General features: G+C 35.6%; 1 long non-coding RNA gene across 1 annotated transcript; it reads left to right on the top strand.

Annotated features, from left to right (window-relative positions):
• Window positions 1–5,968: 5,968 nt before the first annotated feature.
• On the top strand, window positions 5,969–6,779 carry LOC110675547. The gene is made up of 2 exons (XR_002499587.1): window positions 5,969–6,505; window positions 6,576–6,779. It is a non-coding gene; the product is annotated as an uncharacterized LOC110675547 (long non-coding RNA).
• The last annotated feature ends 11,504 nt before the right edge of the window (window positions 6,780–18,283 follow it).

The following is an 18,283-nucleotide window of genomic DNA, read 5'->3' as shown; positions in this document are numbered from 1 at the left end:
TTCAAAGTAAGTAGTGTCAGAGGAAAACAAAAAAAAAATCCAACTGAGTTTTCCAGGAAAATAAGCGACCCTGAATTTTTCTCAATTTTTTTTATTCATATATTGATGAGCCCTGCCTGTGGAAAAAGTTTCATGAAAATCTGAGACCCTTCGGCCCAAACCCGTACGGAAATAAAAAAAAAATCGCCTTCAGTGTGAACTGCTGAACTCATTTTTGAAATCGTACAGCATTACAAGAATAGTTTTGTGCTAGTAAAACCGTTTATTGTTGAAAAAGGTGCTTATTTTAAGGGAAATTGCATACATTTAGGCGTATTAGGCAGATTTACAAAGTTTGATTTTGTAATAAAATTATGATATACACTAGTTGTAAGAATTTTGACATCATTTTCAGATTCAGGAGACCCAAGTTTAGTAGATAGGGAAATTTTACATACTAAAATATGTTTTATTATATAGTGATCAATCCCGCCCAATGAGTCATTTTCAATTTTTGATATTAAAACTAATTTTATGAAATGTTAAATTTTATTTCATAAAAAATCGATTACATAAACTGATAGAGATCAATGAAGTACTGATTTTACCGAAAAAAAATTGCCAATTTTTGAATTCCAAAGGAAATTATGGCAAAAAGTTGTGAAAAAGTGATTAATTTGCCCCCGGATAACGGTACTGTGCATTGCGCGATTATTTATCGCGACAGCGATCTTGAAAACTTCTAAAAGTGCGTTTAGATCGCCGCAGGTACTTCAAATCGTTTTGGTGTCTTCTGCGCGATTATTCCTGATTGACTAAGGCATGATCGCGCAGAAGACACTAAAACGATTTGAAGTACCTGCGGCGATCTACAAGCGTTTTTTAAGATAGACGGCGCGATAAATTTTCGCGCTACGCATAATATGCGCTTCAACCAGAACCATGAACTATTCTCCGATTACGTCACGCAGCAACTTCTGGCAAGAAAAAACACCTTTACTGCGGACAGTGCGCATCGTACCTTCGTGCTGTGCGTACACGAATTCTCTCTGCTCTTGGAAGTTTTCTTAAAAACTACCTAAAGCAATAAAACAGTACTTTTCAGTGCTACACAAACAGTACTTTTCAGTGCTAAAATTAAAAACGGTACTTTTCAGTGCTACTTAAACAGTACTTTTCAGTACTATTTTTTCTACTATTGATCCCTTTACGATCCTTGTTTGGACCCGTGCCTTCGATTTTTCGTTGGACCCGTTGGCGAAAGCTAGCGGTGGTAATCCTTCTTGGACACCGTCTAGGGAAAAAACCTCTCGAAGGTCACGTCTTTCTCGTTTATTAACTAAACATGGTATCAACAACTAACAAAAGGAAGGGTGAATCTCTGAATTCACTACTTCCTTCCAAAAAAGTGGGTTTTAAAACTGTCACTACACGTGGCAAGAATGGAAGAAAGGACGCTTCCCCGGAATGCGAAGTTTCTTCCAAGGGTGAAATGAATAATTGTATTGAAATGAGCAATCAGTTCGATGCTCTAGACAAATTTTCCGAACACCAAATCGAAGCAGCCTCTAGCCCAGGCTCTTTGATTCAAGTGAGGAAGCAAAGAGTGCCGCCTATCGTGGTCAGTTGTTCCGAATTTGGGGGATTTAGGCAGGAGATCTTGAACTCCATTAGGGGAATCAAGGTTTCCTTCCAAATCGCAAAGAAAGGAGACTGTCGCGTTTTGCCGGAAACTCTTAAAGATCGCGAACTTCTTCTCAGATATCTTGAAGAGAAGAAGCACAAATTTTTTACTTATGACGACAAAACTGAACGTTTGTTCAAAGTCGTCTTGAAAGGTCTCTCAAGTGACTATAAGTCACCTGAAGAGATCAAAAATGGATTAAATGATATACTTGGATTTTCCCCAGTCCAAGTAATCATTATGAAAAAGAGAACCCAATCTGGCATTGTTCGGAAAGGGCTTTCTCAAGAATATTATTTAGTTCACTTTAACAAAAAAGAACTAAATAATATTAAAGCTTTAGAAAAAGCTAAACTTATGTTCGATGTCCGTGTGACGTGGGAACATTTCCAGAAACCTGGAGTAAATTACCAGAACCCCACTCAGTGCCGTCGGTGCCAAAAGTGGGGTCATGGTACAAAAAATTGTCGCATGGATGCTAAATGCATGATTTGCGGAGGTTCTTCTCACGCTAAGGACGACTGTCCTGTGAAAGAAGATACCAGAAAGTTTCAATGCGCCAATTGCAAGGGCCCTCACAAAGCTAACTTTTGGGAATGCATTTCACGCAAAAGAGTCGTTGAGGCTCGTGCCAAGCAGATGAAGGATAATATCCGTTACGATAACGGTCGTTTCCGGAATTTGCCTGGTAGAGTATCGAACAATGCTCATTTTTCAGTTAACGATCGCTTGATTAGGAATCATACCCACCAGGAAGATTATAATCATGCTCATTCACAAACAAATTTTAATCCGTCGGGTAGCCGTTCGAATCTTTCAATTTCGAATGTATCTACCCACGGTAAATCCTTCGCCGATATCGTAGCAGGTAATTTGAACTCTTCCCCTGTTCGTTCCATGAGTACCCATTCTACTTGTTTCAAATCAAATGGAAAAAACCCTACCGCCACAGGTAACTCCTACCCCGCTTCTTCGTCTACCGAAAATTCCAATGGGAAATCATCAGATGATATGTCTGCCTCTGATTTTAATTTTCTAACTGAACAATTGAATCTAATGATTGATGCAATGTTCAAAGCCACCACTATGACTGAAGCAGTCCAAGTAGGTGTAAAATTTACAAATCAAATTGTTATTGGATTACGTTTTTCTAATGGATCCAAATAATAATTTAAATATTTTAAATTGGAATGCTCGTTCTCTGAATGGTAAAGAGGACGAGCTGTTTAATTTTCTTACAGCTAATAACGTGCATATAGCAGTTATTACCGAAACTTATTTAAAACCTGGATCCAAACTTAAAAAAGATCCTAACTTTTTTGTTTATCGTAATGATCGACTTGATGGGGCATGTGGGGGAGTTGCAATCATCATTCATAGGCGTATAAAACATCAACTGTTTTCATCATTTGAAACTAAAGTTTTTGAAACTTTAGGTGTTTCTGTTGAAACACAGTTTGGTAAATATACTTTCATAGCTGCCTATTTGCCTTTTCAATGCTCTGGACAGCAAGTTAATTGGCTTCAAACTGACTTGCGAAAATTGACTCGCAATAAGTCAAAATTTTTTGTCATTGGTGACTTTAATGCCAAACATCGGTCATGGAATAATTCTCAAAGTAATTCCAACGGCAGAATTTTATTTGATGAGTGCTCTTCAGGATATTTCTCAATTCAATACCCTGATAGCCCTACATGTTTTTCCTCTTCTAGAAATCCATCTACGATTGACTTGGTCTTAACCGACTCTAGTCATCTTTGTAGCCAATTAGTTACTCATGCTGATTTTGATTCTGATCATGTCCCTGTTACATTTCAAATATCCCAAGAAGCGATTCTCAATCCTATCAGCTCCACTTTCAATTATTTACGAGCCGACTGGAATATATATAAAACGTATGTTGACTCTTATCTTGATGTTAACATTTCTTTAGAAACTAAAATTGATATTGACAATGCTCTTGAAACTTTAACAAATTCCATTGTTGAAGCCAGGAACATTGCAATTCCAAAATGTGAAGTAAAATTTGAATCCGTGATTATAGACGATGATCTTAAACTCTTGATCCGTCTTAAAAACGTGAGGAGAAGGCAATTTCAACGCACTCGTGATCCTGCTATGAAAATTATATGGCAGGATTTGCAGAAAGAAATCAAGAAACGTTTTGCAGATTTAAGAAACAAAAATTTTGAAAATAAAATTTCTCAATTGGACCCCGGCTCTAAGCCCTTTTGGAAATTATCTAAAATCTTGAAAAAACCTCAGAAGCCTATACCGGCATTGAAAGAGGAAAACAAATTATTACTAACTAATTGCGAAAAAGCTCAAAAACTTGCTATGCAGTTTGAAAGTGCGCACAATTTTAATTTAGGACTTACTAGTCCAATTGAAAATGAAGTTACTCAGGAGTTCGAAAATATTCTCAATCAAGAGAACGTTTTCGAAAATGCCTGGGAGACTGATTTGGAAGAAGTGAGAACTATTATTAAAAAATTCAAAAATATGAAAGCTCCTGGCGATGATGGAATTTTCTACATCCTCATCAAGAAACTTCCAGAAAGTAGCTTATCATTTTTAGTTGATATATTTAACAAATGTTTTCAATTAGCATATTTTCCTGACAAATGGAAAAATGCTAAGGTTGTTCCAATTTTAAAACCAGACAAAAACCCTGCAGAAGCTTCTAGCTATCGTCCAATCAGTTTGCTTTCCTCCATCAGTAAACTTTTTGAAAAGGTTATTTTGAACAGAATGATGGCCCACATCAACGAAAATTCAATTTTTGCCAATGAACAGTTCGGATTCCGCCATGGACATTCGACCACTCATCAACTTTTACGTGTAACAAATTTGATCCGTTCCAACAAATCTGAAGGCTACTCTACTGGTCTTGCTCTTCTAGACATAGAAAAAGCATTCGACAGTGTTTGGCATGAAGGTTTGATTGTAAAATTAAAAAACTTTAATTTTCCAACATACATTGTTAGAATAATTCAAAGTTATCTGTCAAATCGTACACTTCAGGTTAATTATCAGAGCTCCAGATCTGAAAGACTTCCTGTAAGAGCTGGTGTCCCCCAAGGCAGCATTTTGGGACCAATATTATACAATATTTTCACATCTGACTTACCTGAGTTACCTCAGGGATGTCAAAAATCTTTGTTTGCGGATGACACAGGCCTCTCCGCCAAAGGACGAAGCCTGCGTGTCATCTGTAGTCGATTGCAAAAAAGTTTGGATATTTTTTCTTCATACTTGCAAAAATGGAAGATTTCTCCTAATGCTTCCAAAACTCAACTAATAATATTCCCACATAAACCAAAAGCTCTTTATTTGAAACCTTCAAGTAGACATGTTGTCACGATGAGAGGGGTTCCAATAAATTGGTCAGATGAAGTTAAGTATCTAGGGCTCATGCTAGATAAGAATTTAACTTTCAAAAATCACATTGAGGGCATTCAAGCCAAATGTAACAAATATGTAAAATGTCTCTATCCCCTTATTAATAGAAAATCAAAACTTTGTCTTAAGAACAAGCTTTTGATATTCAAACAAATTTTCAGGCCAGCCATGTTGTATGCTGTACCAATATGGACTAGCTGTTGTAATACCAGGAAGAAAGCTCTGCAGAGAATTCAAAATAAAATTTTGAAAATGATTCTGAGGCTTCCTCCCTGGTATAGTACCAATGAGTTACATAGAATATCCAATGTTGAAACATTGGAACAAATGTCAAATAAAATAATCAATAATTTCAGGCAAAAATCGTTACAATCTTCTATTGCCACGATTAATGCGTTATATGTTTAGGTTAAGTTAGGTTAAGTATATTAAAAACTTTTTTTTTTCTCTTATAAGCAGGTGAAATCAACTCACCTGTAAAAAATCTGAACTGCTACGGCAAATGAAATGTAATATGTTGTTAACAAAATGTTAATAAAATCTTAGATTTGTTTTACCAAATTAGGATGATAGTGTTGTCTAATAACGCAGAACACCTAGATATAAGAAATAATGAATGTAATGTTTGGAATGATACTAATAAAGAAATTAAAAAAAAAAAAAAAAAAAAAAAAAAAACCTTTACTGCGGACCATGTTCACAAAAAATGAACGATTTCGCCGCACATTCATCCATTCATCCACTCAATGCTCATCCGGTGAACAATAATTCACTGGATGTTGTATCGGATATCATTCTATGTAAACATGGCCCTTTTAAAGCGGAAAAGAAAAATAAAGAAGACCGTGGATAAACCAGTTAATCTCGGGACTAAAAGCTTTACTTCTCTTCTGAAGCACGGAGAAAAATGGCATTAGTTTGAAACAACCATTTCGTTGGTTGAAATTCAAACTAAGAATTTGATTGTTTCAAATTATATTTTTGTTGACGCAAAGTTGAATTTTTTATTGAATCAAACATAATATTTAGTCAACATCAACCTAAGAAACAATTTTATTTTAAATTAAAATTTGTTTGTTTTGAGCTGACACGTTATTTGTTTTTAACAAACATTTACATTGCTTTAAACAAAATCTGGGTTAATGTTTCCACTGCCACTAACGAAATTTGTTAATTTGCTAAGGATAGTTTGTTACATTAGTCATTGATTCTTAAATTATATATTTTTCGTTAATTATTGTCGCAGTTTGAAAGTGCAAATCAAGTAATTTGAACCGCAATGTGTTGTTTTGTGTAAATAATACAAGTAGATTTTGATTTCAGAGTTTTTCACCACTTATTCACAGCATGAAAAACGAAACGGTCAATGTTTCTACCAACGCCATATTTCACAGAAACGACCAGAATATCCGCTTGTATTCCATGCATAATATAGAATGGTATTTATATTGCACATTATCATCTCTCTTATCCATGATCCAATATCTATTTTTTAAACTTTAATTGCAGTTCGCCATCAATTAAAAAACTCAATTTCAGAGCGCCTAAGGTGTGGTCAAAATCCTTTCCGGTTATCAGGAGCTTTGGCGGCCATGTACAGCAAAAACATAATATATTATGCATAGATCAGCGCCGGATGTTAATTATATTTTAGAAATGCGGATTAACCTTACAATTTATTAATCTAAATAAAGAAGTAAGATATTTTGCTTATTTTAATACATGAAATCAAAGAAAAGGAAAACAACAAACAACAAGTTTGTTTGTTTCAAACAAAAGATCGATTTATAACAAACTAAAAATTGGCATCTTCAAACGAGTATTTCATGTTTAAAACAAACTAAATCTTTGGTTGTTTTCACAACTGTCAAATGAAACAACCATTTTCTTGTTTGTTTTAACTAAATTTTGGTTGAATCAAGATGGAAAGTTGAAATAAAAACAACCAAGAAATTTGTTTGTTTCAACCACCGTTAGAGGTTGCATTTAACTAAGATTTTGTTTGTGCAAATTTCAACCCAAACTTTAGTTTGAAAATAACTAAAATTTGGTTGTGTTTACCAATTTTTTTTCTCCGTGTTTTTGTCAAAAGTGACACCCTCACAAATTTCATAACGCCAAAAATGACCATTTTCAACACCCACCCACCCCTCATAACGCATTTTGTAAGAATATTTTCCGAACTTTGTATTATCTCTAACCAGTAGCGTAGCTAGGGGGTGCAGTCCGCACCGGACCCTGAGCTCCTAGGGGCCCCAAAATCGCAGTGCGGATTTCTCATATCATTGAAAGATTGACATAGCTTGTAGGAAACTGATAATTTGTAAGATCCCAGAACGAAAATGAGCATGGCAAGCATAAGTTTTGGAGGAAACTTGGATCAGCAATGTACAAGGGCCCTTGATTATTCCTTATTTTGAATACTTTAGGATTAGGTTTAGAGTGAGCCGATGGAGCCCGCGGGGACTGCTTTGGGCCCCTACATTTTACGAGCCTTCACAAATGTTTGTTACATATGTTAATTATTTTCCTTGTTGTTGTTCAATCGATTTCACGCATGCGAGAACTGAGTCTTCTCATAGCTAAACGCGGTCCTGATGTAGATAGTTAAGTAGGTTCAGATACCTATTTTAAAGATGTTGAGTCGAATTATGAATTTGAGTCCAAATATTTACTTAATGAATTCTGATTTTCAATTTTCCCAATTCTTTCCAAGTTTGTAGGCCTCTAAAATTTTTGAGCATTGGTATGCTTTGAGTTTGTATACATTTTCTTACGATCTGAACCATTCTCATTGTCATATATTTTAGAAATGTTACAGAGACCTACTAAATAGTACATATATGAGTTAAAGAATAAAGATGTTCATTTTCAGTGCGCATCGTACCTTCGTGCTGTGCGTACAGGAATTCTCTCTGCTCTTGAAAGTTTTTTTTTTCAAACTACTTAAAGCAATAAAACAGTACTTTTCAGTGCTACAAAAAACAGTACTTTTCAGTGCTAAAGTTAAAAACGATACTTTTCAGTGCTACTAAAACAGTACTTTTCAGTACTATTTTTTCTACTATTGATCCCTTTACGATCCTTGTTTGGACCAGTGCCTTCGATTTTTCGTTGAACCCGTTGGCGAACGTTAGCGGTGGTAATACTTCTTGGACACCGTCTTGGCAAAAAAAACCTCTTAGGAGGTCTCGTCTTCCCTCGTTTCTTCACTAAACATGGTTGCAACTACAAACAAAAGGAAGGGCGAATCTCTGAATTCACAACTTCCATCCAAAAAAGTGGGATTTAAAACTGTCACTAAATGTGGCAAGAATGGAAGAAAGGACGTTTCTCCGGAATGCAAACTTTCTTAAGGGTGAAATGGATAATGTTGATTGCTCATTTCGATGCTCTAGACAAATTTTCCGAACACCAAATCAAAGCAGTCTCTAGCCCAGGCTCTTTGATTCAAGTGTTCCGAATTTGGAGGATTTAGGCAGGAGATCTTGAACTCCATTAGGGGAATCAAGGTCTCCTTCCAAATCGCACAAGAAATGAGACTGTCGCGTTTTGCCGGAAACTCTTAAAGATCGCGAACTTCTTCTCAAACATCTTGAAGAGAAGAAGCACAATTTTTTTACTTATGACGACAAAACTGAACGTTTGTTCAAAGTCGTCTTGAAAGGTCTCGCAAGTGACTATAAGTCACCTGAAGAGATCAAAAATGGAATTAATGATTGTAGTATTATAGAGTAAGTTTAAAAAAAATATGTATACGAACACCAAAACATAATTCAGTTTATAAATAAAACAAAAAAACTTATCATGATGTAATCGTTAGAAGATTTCCATCAGTGTAATCGTAATTTCCAAACGGAAGTTCGCTTCAAGTGCAAATGACCGAATAGAACACGAGAATGCAAGCTGACAATGCACACGGATACGAAGGCAGAATGGTTATGCTGAATGGACGCTCTTCAGCGTCGTTTGAATCGAGGCGACTAATGGTGAATGGAACGAAACGAGATGAAGGAGGAAAAGAGAGAGCGCTTTCGGGAGTGCTTCAGTGGTCGGCGTCGGTGCGCATCATCGTCAGTCCAATAACGATTTTTGACGCGAACGGTTTGTGTTTGTACGTGATGTGAAAATAGAGAGAAAAAAAAACGGCTGATGTTGCCATTGCAAAAAAATAGTTTATTTATTTTGAAAGAATACGACATGGCACAGTCGGTAGTTCGGTATTTGTTTCTTAATCAATAATATTATGTGAAGTGTAAACAAATATGTATTAGACCAGTTGGTAGTGAGAAATAAGTGCCCTTTTGTTTCACTCAAATCCTGTCGGGAATTTGCGGTAGGAGGTATGGTGTTGATCAGCTACATGAAAGGTAGGTTGTTGTGATCTAACATTCGTGCTTCGGATGCTTTTTGGTGTTAGCCAGTTTTGATTTTATGCTTCGGATGCTTTTTTGTTTTTTTAGCTAGTTTTGATTGCAGTCACCATGAGAGTGGGACCTTTGAGAAATTGAAATTTATTATCCTCAAGCTAATCTTTCATCGAGATGTGTGTCGTATAAAAAAAGGAAGTTTTGATGAGTAAAAGTATGTTGTTTTTATTGCTATGGCACATATATTGTAATTTTCACGAATGATTAGACTTTCATGACGAATTTTAGAAGCCGCCAATAATGTACTGATGGTACATTTCTAAACACCATTCACCTTTTATCCTTGATTTCAATCACTACCAGCTGGGTTTGACACGAAAATATGACCAGCTGAAGCTTGAGAACAATGACGATGACTGTAAACATCGGAAGGCCAGCTGGTTTTGTTGTGTAAACAGGATCAGCTGGTGAGTCGAGAACAAAGAGAAAATGGTAAACACTGAGCCGGCCGAAGAAAACTGTCATGAACATCAGGGTAATTCCATGGGTGGCGGTGATCGAAAAGGGGCAGCGAAATTGAAGTCGAAATCTGAGAAAGACGAAATTAAGATCACTAAAGTCTAAGTGGTGAAAAAAATCGCAATATTATATCAATTATTCTCTTTCGTCACCAAACAAGTGAAAGAGAATAGTGACAGAGAGCACCTAACAAAAATTAAATAATTAATTTTGCATGTAGAGTTGCTGGAAGTTGGTAGAATGCGTTGGTGTTGCTGGTGAGTTGATCAATTTTGAAATGAAACAGAACATTATTGTTATAGGGTAAATGTTCCAATACTGGAGGTACTAAGCACGGTTCAACTTTATTTAATCCCTAAAAATTCTAGTAGCGCAATACATATTACATATTATTGTTGTAACGGGAAGTAACGACCATTCACTTTATGAGAAAATTGATTTCATCGCAGTAACCATCGGGATGTCAGTGAAAAATAATACCTCCACTATTGGTACACTGTTCCTTTAGTGGAGGTAAAATTTTAATTTGAGTTCCTTTAGTTGCGGTATCCGTTGTTTTCTTATGGGATCCTCCACTATAGGAACACCCACAACTAATGGATCACTTACCCTATTTTGAATTGGCTATATTCTGACATTTGATGAGCTAAGTGAGTATTATTGCATGGAAATAATCAAGATAAAGAGAATTGATATCATACGTTTGAAAACATATTTTTAGATGCATCTATTGCGGCGCTTATATTAAATCCACATTTAGCGTCGGCGGTTACGCGCAGACAAAATACCCGCAATTCAAACGCATCATCATGACTCAAGTAGGCTTGGATATATTCGTTTTTTTTTAGGAAACGTGTATTATAAATTCTCTGAGTTTGCAGATTTTGATCATTTTGTTATCACTGCGACAGTTGTGTGGATTTTTCTTCCAGAGCAATTTTGTTCGATTGAAGTGTAGATCCAGCAGAAATCAAGACGAGCCCCGACAATAAAACTGCTAGCAAAACAATTTAGTGTGTGATGCTAGAAGAAAACGAAACATGATTTAATTATGAAGTTAATAAATAAATGGGGGTTCGAACAACCATATCGATAGGCGAGCAGCTATTAAGGGATACCATGCTCCACGGGCTTATAATATCTTCGTACTCGTCACATGCTTATAAAATACACATGCTGTTTGTATTAATTATTCATTATTAATTGATTAACTGTGGAAATGCTCATAAAAACAATAAGCTGAGTAGCAGTTTCTGTCCGAGTTGGGACAAAATGCTAGGAGGACGAAATCAAAATGAATAATTAGTTAGAAAACCGAGCAAGAGACCTACTTCTAGCAATGCAGAAAAGCAAATCTAAAAAAAAAAAGCTTATTAAAAATAGATGAAAGGAATTCAGTAATCAAAAATAAAGCAGAGCGAGTGGGCTACTGCTGTCAATGTTAAAAAAATAATGGAAAACATAGTTGCAAGAAATAAATAAAAAAAAAGCAGAGCGAGTGGGCTACTGCTGACAATGCAGATGAGCGGATTCCTGCATGATGATAAAAGAAAGAGATAATTAAAAGACATAACGGCAAAGCAGAGCGAGTGGGCTACTGCTAGCAATGAAGATATGTAGATTTCTGCATATGATGAGAAAAGAGAAAGTTTGAAGAGAAAAAAAAGCAGAGCGAGTGGGCTACTGCTAGCAATAGATTTCTGGATGAAGTAAAATAAAACTGAATAAAAATACTCATAAAGCAGAGCGAGTGGGCTACTGCTGGAAAGGTACATAAGCCGATTTTGCATTCGCTAGAAGGAGGGAAGTTAGAGTTGAGGTATATAATCGAAATAGAGAGCGAGTGGGCTACTGTTGCTAATACAGATGATGAAGATCTTCGTATTTAAACGATTATAGGTGCTTGGTAGAGATGGTCGGGTTTCGGGTTTTCAAACCCGAAACCCGACCCGAACCCGAACCCGACGGGTTCGGGTCGGGTTCGGGTTTGAAAATTTAAATTTTTTCGGGTTCGGGTTCGGGTCGGGTTTGAAGGCTACAAAATTATCGGGTACGGGTCGGGTTCGGGCTTGAAAAAAGTCGGGTTTAGTTGGGTTTGGGTCGGGTTTGGTGAGAATGGTGAACAGAGTAACAACCTAAAAGCTTCCCTATGCATCAGAAACGATGAATTTAAAATCTTTTCAAACTCGGGTTCTACTCGGGTTTTTCTTAGAAAACTTTTTCGGGTTTCGGGTCGGGTTCGGGTTTGAACAGCGAAAATTTTTCGGGTTCGGGTCGGGTTCGGGTTTGCTTTTCAATTACAGTCTCGGGTTCGGGTCGGGTCCGGGTTTAAAGAAATAAAATAAGTCGGGTACGGGTCGGGTTCGGGTTTGAAAAATGTGAAACCCGACCATCTCTAGTGCTTGGGCAGCTCTACCCAAGATGTGTGATGAAAATCAGCTATAATCGTTCAATTACATGTATAAAATGTAGTACCTGTTAACTTGATTTTATATTTTCTGATTTTGCTACTTGAAGTTTTTCAAGAGCCTCGTCAGCTCCAACCAAGGAAAGTAGTGGAAATCAGCCAATATTGATAAAAAATCAGATACTACTGTTTATTGACAGGAAGAAAAGGTAACATTTGTAGTTGAGACACATGATTGGAATTTGTTTTGGTTTTATTACTTAAATGGCTTTTTAAGATCCTTGTCTGTTCCATCCCAGAAGAGTGATGAAAATCAGCTAATATCACTGATTGCTAGGTAGCAAATGTAAATTTGTTCGTAGCTTGTAGCTACGTTGATTGAGACATTTAATTGGATTTTTTTTCTGGTTTTGTTACTTAAAGGATTTTTTCAGGAGCCTGGTCAGCTCCATCCAAGAAAGTAATGGAAATCAGCAACTACTGCTTATTGACAGGTATAAAATGTAGCTTCTGTCGATTAAGACATATGATTGGAATTATCTGGTTTTGTTACTTGGAGAAATTTTCAGGAACCTGGTCACCTCCATCCAAGAAGAGTAATGGAAATCAGCAACTACTCATTATTGACAGGTAGAAAATGTAGCTTCTGTTGATTGAGACATTTGATTGGAATTTTTCTGGTTTTGTTACTTAAAGGATTTGTTCAGGAGCCTGGTCAGCTCCATCCAAGAAAGTAATGGAAATCAGCAACTACTGCTTATTGACAGGTAGAAATTGTAGCTTCTGTTGATTGAGACATTTGATTGGAATTTTCTGGTTTTGTTACTTAAAGGAATTTTCAGGAGCCTGGTCACCTCCATCCAAGAAAAGTAATGGAAATCAGCAACTACTGCTTATTGAGAGGTAGAAAATGTAGCTTCTGTTGATTGAGACATTTGATTGGAATTTTTCTGGTTTTGTTACTTAAAGGATTTGTTCAGGAGCCTGGTCAACTCCATCCAAGAAAGTAATGGAAATCAGCAACTACTGCTTATTGACAGGTAGAAAATGTAGCTTCTGTTGATTGAGACATTTGATTGGAATTTTTCTGGTTTTATTACTTAAAGGATTTTCAGGAGCCTGGTCAGCTCCTTCCAAGAAGAGTAATGAAAATCAGCTATAATCGTGTATTTACGGGTAGAAAATGTAGCATCTGTTGATTGAGACAATTGATTGGATTTTTTTCTGGTTTTGTTACTTAAAGGATTTTTTCAGGAGCCTGGTCAGCTCCATCCAAGGAAGTAATGGAAATCAGCAACTAATGCTTATTGACAGGTAGAAAATGTAGCATATGTTGATTGAGACATTTGATTGGAATTTTCTGGTTTTGTTACTTAAAGGATTTTTTCAGGAGCCTGGTCACCTCCATCCAAGAAAGTAATGGGAATCAGCAACTACTGCTTATTGACAGGTATAAAATGTAGCTTCTGGTGATTGAGACATTTGATTGGAATTTTTCTGGTTTTATTACTTAAAGGATTTTCAGGAGCCTGATCAGCTCCTTCCAAGGAAGTAATGGAAATCAGCAACTACTGCTTATTGACAGGTAGAAAATGTAGCTTCTGTTGATTGAGACAATTGATTGGAATTTTCTGGTTTTGTTACTTAAAGGATTTGTTCAGGAGCCTGGTCAGCTCCATCCAAGAAAGTAATGGAAATCAGCAACTACTGCTTATTGACAGGTAGAAAATGTAGCTTCTGTTGATTGAGACATTTGATTGGATTTTTTCTGGTTTTATTACTTAAAGGATTTTCAGGAGCCTGGTCAGCTCCTTCCAAGAAGAGTAATGAAAATCAGCTATAATCGTGTATTTACGGGTAGAAAATGTAGCATCTGTTGATTGAGACAATTGATTTGATTTTTTCTGGTTTTGTTACTTAAAGGATTTTTTCAGGAGCCTGGTCAGCTCCATCCAAGGAAGTAATGGAAATCAGCAACTAATGCTTATTGACAGGTAGAAAATGTAGCATCTGTTGATTGAGACATTTGATTGGAATTTTCTGGTTTTGTTACTTAAAGGATTTTTTCAGGAGCCTGGTCACCTCCATCCAAGAAAGTAATGGGAATCAGCAACTACTGCTTATTGACAGGTAGAAAATGTAGCTTCTGGTGATTGAGACATTTGATTGGAATTTTTCTGGTTTTATTACTTAAAGGATTTTCAGGAGCCTGGTCAGCTCCTTCCAAGAAGAGTAATGAAAATCAGCTATAATCGTGTATTTACGGGTAGAAAATGTAGCATCTGTTGATTGAGATAATTGATTGCAAAATTTCTGATTTTGTTACCTGACGGTTTTTTCAGGAGCCTGGTCAGCTCCATCCAAGGAAAGTAATGGAAATCAGCAACTACTGCTTATTGACAGGTAGAAAATATGTAGTTTCTGTTGATTGAGACATTTGATTGGAATTTTCTGGTTTTGTTACTTAAACGATATTTAGCTCCATCCAAGAAAAGTTATGAAAATCAGATATTATTGTTGTCTTACAAGTAGAAAATTAAGTATCTTTTGGTTGAGAAACTCGATTTGAAAATTTCCGATATTGTTACTTGAAGAATTTCTCAGTAGCCTAGTCAGCTCTATCAAAGAAAGTAATGGAAATCAGCTGCAATTGCTTTTGATAGGTAGTAAAAGCAACATTTGTTGATTACGAAATTTATTTGGAAATTTTGTGTTTTAGTAGCCTTATCAGCTGAAGAAATGAGGAAAAACAACGAATATTGACATGGAGAAAGTGTAGTATCTGTTAGTTATGAAATTTAATTGGAAATGTTCTGGTTTTGTTACTTAAAAAATAATGGTGTAGTAATGTATTCGGTTTTTATTTACTTAGATAAATATTGTACATTGACTGGTAGAAAAATATAACATTTGTTATAGAAGTGTTAAGAATTAACAAATATCCCTTGTAAAAATTCGTAAATTCGAAATTTGAGAAATTTGATTGAATTTTTAAAAAGCATGGTGAGTTCAAATTAATATGCTAATCAGATGTTTTTGTTTATTTTGGGTTTTAAAATGTAAAGTTTGTAGGTAAAGCAAATTGGTTGAAGAATAGATATTGATTCTCTACTTGCATTTAAAGATCTTGCATCAGCAATAGTTTCTTACAATGGATATTCTGACATGCAGTTTAAACAGGTTTGTAGTCACAAAGATATCAAATCACCAACCCTAGGGAAATTCAAGGATATTTGACAAAGAAAAAAGCGGGTTTCATTAGAAACAAACCATGTATCATATTTTACATATATTGTAGACTTAAAAAAAACGGTGAGAATGCATATACAAGAAGAATATTCACTCAGGGCTCAAGTTAAAATCTAGTATCTCATAACATGATTATTTTCTTAATATTCAACATTAAGGATTTTAAACACTTAAAAAAGTGGATAATGCACATCGATATGATCGGTTACAAAAAAAAACTGAACATAGAAAAAAAGAATTTAGAACCTCTGAAGATTTTTTTTCAATAGGTTAATTATTAAGATTATTGAGGAACAAGAAATTATATATTCAATTCATTCAATCAGAAGCATTCCCATTTAAAGAATTATAATATTTATTAATATATGTGGCATTGAATCTTATTTTGATTTTTTAGTTAGATGAAAAAAAAAAAAGATTTTGATCATGATTTTATCTTCTGATGGTACTATCGCCATTGAATACGGAATTAGCGAGGAACTGGAAACCTTTCCTTAATTGTTATATTTTTTTGGAGAAGGAAATCAACTGTTTTAAACGCAGATTGATATTACAAAAAAAAAGTTTGGAATTTTTTTGACATTTTAATAACGAAACGTGGAAAATTATTGATGATAGCAGTTGTATTAGCGTATAGCAGTCAATAGCATTCTGGCATTATTAAACATATAAGGTGAATTAATACGTTTATAAGGATGTTTAATTTGTTCGGTTATGATGAAGTTTGCTCACTGAGTCTACTTAAGAATAATTTGAGACATAATAAAAATAAATCAGCAATATAAAATGAAGTTACAAGAACAATAATTGATTCAATTTAACAATCATTATGATGAATACATTTCATCTTTTACACTCAGATAACATGCAAGTTAAATACTAAGTAATTATAATTATCAATATCAAATAATTTGGTGCATGTTTTTATATTGGCGTGAATTGAGTTTCGTGTAAGCATAAAAGACAAAAGTCATCAAATTATGTTTGTAGAATAATAATGTTTACATACACTGCTGTTATGAAATAAAGTTTTGTTGGTGTCTAAAAAAATAATACTTCTATAACAAAACAGTTTGATATAAATATTTATTGATCATTTAATGAGTAGAGAAGAGAGCGAATGTAGTATTATAGAGTAAGTTTAAAAAAAAATATGTATACGAACACCAAAACATAATTCAGTTTATAAATAAAACAAAAAAACTTATCATGATGTAATCGTTAGAAGATTTCCATCAGTGTAATCGTAATTTCCAAACGGAAGTTCGCTTCAAGTGCAAATGACCGAATAGAACACGAGAATGCAAGCTGACAATGCACACGGATACGAAGGCAGAATGGTTATGCTGAATGGACGCTCTTCAGCGTCGTTTGAATCGAGGCGACTAATGGTGAATGGAACGAAACGAGATGAAGGCAGTGCGCATCGTACCTTTGTGCTGTGCGTACACGAATTCTCTCTGCTCTTGGAAGTTTTCTTAAAAACTACCTAAAGCAATAAAACAGTACTTTTCAGTGCTACAAAAACAGTACTTTTCAGTGCTAAAATTAAAAACAGTACTTTTCAGTGCTACTAAAACAGTACTTTTCAGTACTATTTTTTCTACTATTGATCCCTTTACGATCCTTGTTTGGACCCGTGCCTTCGATTTTTCGTTGGACCCGTTGGCGAAAGCTAGCGGTGGTAATCCTTCTTGGACACCGTCTAGGGAAAAAACCTCTCGAAGGTCACGTCTTTCTCGTTTATTAACTAAACATGGTATCAACAACTAACAAAAGGAAGGGTGAATCTCTGAATTCACTACTTCCTTCCAAAAAAGTGGGTTTTAAAACTGTCACTACACGTGGCAAGAATGGAAGAAAGGACGCTTCCCTGGAATGCGAAGTTTCTTCCAAGGGTGAAATGAATAATTGTATCGAAATGAGCAATCAGTTCGATGCTCTAGACAAATTTTCCGAACACCAAATCGAAGCAGCCTCTAGCCCAGGCTCTTTGATTCAAGTGAGGAAGCAAAGAGTGCCGCCTATCGTGGTCAGTTGTTCCGAATTTGCGGGATTTAGGCAGGAGATCTTGAACTCCATTAGGGGAATCAAGGTTTCCTTCCAAATCGCAAAGAAAGGAGACTGTCGCGTTTTGCCGGAAACTCTTAAAGATCGTGAACTTCTTCTCAGATATCTTGAAGAGAAGAAGCACAAATTTTTTACTTATGACGACAAAACTGAACGTTTGTTCAAAGTTGTCTTGAAAGGTCTCTCAAGTGACTATAAATCACCTGAAGAGATCAAAAATGGAATAAATGATTTACTTGGATTTTCCCCAGTCCAAGTAATCATTATGAAAAAGAGAACCCAATCTGGCATTGTTCGGAAAGGGCTTTCTCAAGAATATTATTTAGTTCACTTTAACAAAAAAGAACTAAATAATATTAAAGCTTTAGAAAAAGCAAAACTTTTGTTTGATGTCCGTGTGACATGGGAACATTTCCAGAAACCTGGAGGAAATTACCAGAACCCCACTCAGTGCCGTCGGTGCCAAAAGTGGGGTCATGGTACAAAAAATTGTCGCATGGATGGTAAATGCATGATTTGCGGAGGTTCTTCTCACGCCAAAGACGTCTGTCCAGTGAAGGAAGATACCACCAAGTTCATATGCTGTAATTGCGGGGCTAACC

Source organism: Aedes aegypti, chromosome 2 (genome assembly GCF_002204515.2).
Source record: "Aedes aegypti strain LVP_AGWG chromosome 2, AaegL5.0 Primary Assembly, whole genome shotgun sequence".
Taxonomy (NCBI): domain Eukaryota; kingdom Metazoa; phylum Arthropoda; class Insecta; order Diptera; family Culicidae; genus Aedes; species Aedes aegypti.
This window is presented reverse-complemented; position numbering and strand designations above follow the sequence as displayed.